We start from the raw sequence: 6,019 nt of genomic DNA on the forward strand, positions 1-6,019 counted from the left end.
TTTTGATTGCAAAACCGAGAGAATTGAGAGGTGAAGAAGGATTTTGGGAGGAACATAACCTTAGGGTTTGGAATTGGGGAAAATGGGTTTCCTTGAAAAATTTGAGAAGAAATGGGATGAAATGAAGTGCAATATGGGTAGAGGGTGACGTTTAATCTTCTTTTAGGATAAGAACTCAGATGGTGTTGTTGCCTCTAAGATTTAGAGAGAAAATGGGATAGAGAGGATTTTAAAAAATGCCAAAAACACTTCTGGTTCTACTTTACCTGCTACCGTTAATCGATTAAGAGCTATACTTAATCGATTAATCATAGTTAAAATTCCATATTTTCAGAAAAATGAGCCCAGGTAATCGATTAAGATGGAATATTAATTGATTAAATTTCTTGAAAAATAAAATGTTGGCTACTAGAACTCATTCTAATCGATTAGGACTCATGGTTAATCGATTAACAGTCATCAGATTTGTAGAATCAAGTATGTTTTTGAGTTTTAGAAGCATGCAAAGATTTTTAACATATATCAAGCAATTTTAAGCAAACACCCATACATATAGATCTTATTATACTAGATCATGAATCATATTAGGACTAGAATGCATTCAACAAATATGCGTTTTGAAGCATATTTGACATTTAACATGCGAAGCACATAATAAAGAGTTAGACGATTTAATCAAGATATTTTTCATCAAGGATTCCAAGTTCTCTTCGAAGAACATAGAAAATATCTCGTGAGAGGGGCTTGGTGAAAATATCAGCTAACTGTATAGTAGTTTCAACAAATTCAAGCACACAGTCGCCTTTTTGAACAAGATCACGCTAATAGTGGTGTCTAATTTCTATATGCTTGGTTTTCGAATGCAAAACGGGATTCTTGGATAAATTTATGACACTTGTATTATCACATTTAATCGGGATCTTTTCTAGATTAAGACCAAAGTCCTTAAGTTGTTGCTTCATCAATAAGATTTGAGTGCAACACACACCGACGACAATGTATTCCGCTTTGGCGGTAGACAAAGCAACACATGCTTGCTTTTTAATGTGCCATGCAACTAAGGAAATGCCTAGTAAGTGGCAAGTCCCACTAGTGCTCTTCCAATCCAGCTTACATTCAGGAAAATCGAAATTGGAATACCCTACCAAGGATAATGAGGCATCCCTAGGATACCATAATTCCATTTTATTGTTCCTTTTAAATATCTCATGATACGTTTAACAACACTATAATGTGAATCTTTAGGTAATGCTTGAAATCTAGCACACATGCAAACACTAAACATAATATCGGGACAACTCACAGTCAAATATTATAAAGAGTCGATTATCCCTCGATACTTGGTTACCTCAATAGCTTTTCCCTTTTCGTCTTTGTCTAGATAGCAAGCGGTCACCATAGGTGTAGAAGCTTCTTTACATTTTTCCATGTCGAACCTCTGGAGTAACTCCTTGTAGTACTTCAATTGACGAATGAAGATGCCACTTTCCGTTTGTTTAATTTTTAGCCCAAGGAAGAAAGTCAACTCATCCATCATCGACATCTCAAATTCTTCCTACTTCATCTCATAAAATTCTCTACAAAGAATGTCATTAGTAGATCCAAAAATTATATCATTAACATATATTTGAACTAATAATACATGATCATCTAATCTACGGATAAAGAGGGTAGTATCAACCATACCCCTCAGGAACCCTTTTTTCCAAAAGAAAAGAGCTCAATTTGTCATACCAAGCTCTAGGAGCCTGTTTCAGACTATAGAGAGCCTTCTTGAGCTTATATACATGGTTCGGTTATTTAAAATTTTCAGAGCCAGGAGGTTGATCAACATACACCTCCTCTTGAATATAGCCATTCAGAAAGGCGCTCTTAACATTTATTTGAAAGAGCTTAAAGTTCATAATCGATGCAAAGGATATAAGCATCCTAATGGCCTCTAATTTGGATACAAGAGCGTTGGTCTCATCATAATTGATGCCTTCCTCCTAGTTGTAGCCTTTGGCCACGAAGCGTGCCTTATTTCTTATGATCAAGCCAAATTCATTTAGTTTGTGTCAGAAGACCTATCTAGTAATAATCAGTGGATGTTCTTTTGGCTTAGGGACAAGTCCAATACATTATTGCCCTCGAACTGGTTTAGCTCTTCTTGCATAGCTATACCCCAGTGCACATCCTCAATGGCCTCATCAGTGGTCTTTAGCTCGATTTGAGATACGAAAAAACAAATATACAAAAATTTCATAAACAACTACGGGTTACCACCCCCGTAGAGATATCACCTATAACTTTGTCAAGTCGATGATCTTTCTTAGTCTTCCACACGATTGGCAAGTCCTGATGCTCATATTGGACAATTTTCTTTGCTTCTTCTTCTTTGTCGTGGTCCATGTCCTTAGAGTATGCTTCTTCTAAAGCACCTGCAACATCATTAGAAAATAACTTTTCTCTTATCTTTTGGAGAAGATTCATCAAAATGAACATGTACATACTCTTCTACTTGCATGGAATATTTATTAAACACTCAATAAGCTTTACTATGCAATGAATATCCTAAAAATATACCATCATCCGCTTTTTAGTCAAATTTTTCTAGCACTCTTTTTCCCTTATTTAAAATAAAGCATTTATATCCGAAAGCATGAAAATGATAAATATTAGGTTTTTGGCCTTTTAAAAGTTCATAAGGAGTTTTGAAAAAGGTAGGCCTCAAGAGTATACGATTTATCACATAACAAGCAGTATGCACTGCATCAGCCCAGAAGTACTTAGGAACCTTGTCTTCGTTTAGCATGGTTCTAGCAAGCTCCTCTAGAACTCGATTCTTCCTCTCAATAACTCGATTTTGCTAAGGGGTACGAGGAGCCGAGAACTCATGTATGATACCATATTTATTACAAAATTTATCAAACTGATGGTTTTCAAACTCGCCACCAGGATCGAATCGAATGAATACAATTTTCAGATTAAAGTGATTTTCAAGTTGTTTGGCAAGGTTTTTGAAACATTTGAATGCATCACTCTTAGAAGATAAAAATAGTGTCCATGTGAATCTAGAGAAATCATCAACAATTACTAAAGCATAGAGACTACCACCAAAACTCATTATTTGTGAAGGTCCAAACAAGTCCATATCGAGAAGCTCTAGAGGTCTTGTTGTGGATATTACATTCTTTTTACCAAAATAGTTTTGAACTTGTTTACATTTTTGACAACTATCACAAGTTTCCTGAGTTTTAAAATCAAGTTTTGGTAGATCCTCAACCAAATCATTTCTAGATAGTCTATCTAGATGTTTTACATGAATATGAGCGAATAATGTCGTGACATCTTCTTTTGAAACAAAACATTTTGAAAATAATGTTGTGACATCTTCTAGGTTAACCATATAGATGTTATTAATGCAATGTCCGACAAATTTGACCTTATTAGATAAATTGTTATGAATTATGCAACACTCAAAGTCTAAAGATACATGATTACCTTTGTCACAGAGTTGGCTGATACTCAATAGGTTGTGCTCCAGGCCTTCAACGTATAGTACATTCTCGATCACTGCCTGGGTTGAGTTGCCAATTGTCCCGGTACCAATTATCTTTCCTTTATTGTTGTCTCCATACGTGACAAACCCTTTTTCTTTCAATGATAGATTTAGGAATTTGTTCTGTCACCCGTCATATGGCTCGAGCATCCACTATCAAGATACCAATGTTGCCCATGTGCTTGTAGACATACCTCCTTTAAATTTGAGACGCAAGCTTCATTTGTTCTGGTCATTAGGCATAGCTTGGTAGTCTCCTCTTCATCTGAGTTGATTGATGTCGTATCCTCCTGGTACGTCCCAGATAATGTAGGTCTTCTTTGACTTGTAGTCCCGAGGAGTTTTCTTCTTCGAATCAACTTTCTTGAGGTAAGTAGGACATTGAAATCTCATGTGTCTTGGCTTACCACATTCGTGGCAAGGGAAGCGCTCTTTGTTACCTTTTCCTTTTCTAGTTGACTCACACGCTTCTTTCGTATGAGAAGGCTCAACGTTTCATCATCATCATCAACATCTGAATCAGATTCAGCATCTTCTTTCTCTTCAATAGGTTGAGATGTTGTTGCTTTAAGACATATGCCTTTCTTTTTGCGATCTAATTCCTCATGCATCGTCAAGCGCTGAAGCTCCATCTCATGCTCTTGAAGCTTTCCAAATAATGTTGCCAAAGGCATGGAGTCAAGATCCTTGGATTCCATGATAGTTGTAACTTTAGGTTGTCATCTCCTCTCAAGACAATGCAAAACTTTATTAGTTAGTTCTCCTTTGGTATAAATTTTATCTAGAGCAACTAAATGGTTTACTATATGTGTGAATCGCTTTTGCATGTTGTCGATAGAGTCACTCGGCACAATACAAAACAGCTCGTACTCATGTGTCAGGGCATTCATCCTGGCACGCTTGACATAGCTAGGGCATTCGTGAGTCATTTGTAAAGTGTCCCACATTTCCTTGGCACTTTGACACTGTGAAACCCGAAAGAATTCATCATATGACAAGGCCGATGTCATGATGTTTTTAGCACGTAGGTTGTATTGAACCTTTTTACGTTCATCATCGGTCCATAAACCCTTAGGTTTTTCTTTCGGTTCATCGTCCACTAGATTCATTGGGACGAAGGGCCCGTTGATTATGGATTCCAAAATATCTGAGTCATTGGGTTCAATGAATATATCTTCATCCGGACTTTCCAGTAGGCGTATCCTTCACCAATGAATACGGGAGGACGATTAATGGATGCGCCATCACCGCCAAAGGGGTTGGTGGAACCCATTTGTTTTCCCTTAAGGATCATGCATATGTGGTTGAGCTAACACGTCGTACTAGCTCTGATACCACTTGTTAGGTATCACTGGACAGAACAAACCTAGAAGGGGGGGGGGGTTGAATAGGGGTCGCAGTTACCAATTACCGCTTTTTGCACCGAAGCCCTATTTTGGAAAAAGCCCCAATTAATCGATTAACACCATGTCTTAATCAATTAACTCACATAAAATAGCAAGTTGCGGAATGGCTTATTTCACTGCCACTCACCGATATTCAGATATAGATAAAGCAGATATATTTGAGCATAATTAAACTAGATATAGCAAATTTACAATATCCAAAATATCGGCTAATATTAGGCAATTAATACAACTTGAAATGTAAAGAGATTAGGGATAGAAAAAGCCTGCAACAAGGAATTTTATCATGGTTCATTTGCGGGTCCACTTGCAAACTACATCCAGGCCTCCCTCCCCTTCTGATCTCGAGAGATTTTCTTCACTAATATTGAAACGAATGTATTATTACGTGCAAACTTCCAATACAAAAACTTAGACGCTCCCTTCTTGAATCCAAGAACCCACTTTCTTGGTTTGACTATCCTAATCGCCTAAGAAAATATTTCTTACAATCTAGTCCCAGCCAAGAAAACATTCTAAACTCAAGACCTCTAAGTCTTGGTGAAGACTCACTGAATCTCTTAAGTGGTAAGACACCAAGAGACAACTTCCCTTATTACAACACAAAAACAGTACAAAAACAATACCAAAACAGAGTATTATAAAGCACAATGTAGCTCATAATATTACAATTGAAACTCAGCTAAAAACCCTATACAAAACTCACACGTTAACATGAATATGTATGAGTTCATTAATATGCGAAAACAGAGAATTTCTATCCTAAAATTCTTCTAAAGAAATGCAAGAATCATGCAAGAAAAGATAGCAAAGTTTAACAAATTATCCACATGCAATTTGATGACAATTAAACCTAAGCATGATTCTATCTCTCACTATCTCACAATGCATTTGACTCTGCCTATATGACACAATTAAGCATGGAAAATATGCGACTAGCAATTCTAAAAATGAATGATATGATGTATGCTGCATGACCTAAAAACACAGTTTATATAGAAAACCTTTCTGAGACCCAGTTAATCGATTAAGTACCTTTTTCATCGATTAACAAGCTGTTGAGAATAACTAT

Source organism: Lupinus angustifolius, chromosome LG09 (assembly GCF_001865875.1).
Source record: "Lupinus angustifolius cultivar Tanjil chromosome LG09, LupAngTanjil_v1.0, whole genome shotgun sequence".
In the NCBI taxonomy this organism is placed as follows: domain Eukaryota; kingdom Viridiplantae; phylum Streptophyta; class Magnoliopsida; order Fabales; family Fabaceae; genus Lupinus; species Lupinus angustifolius.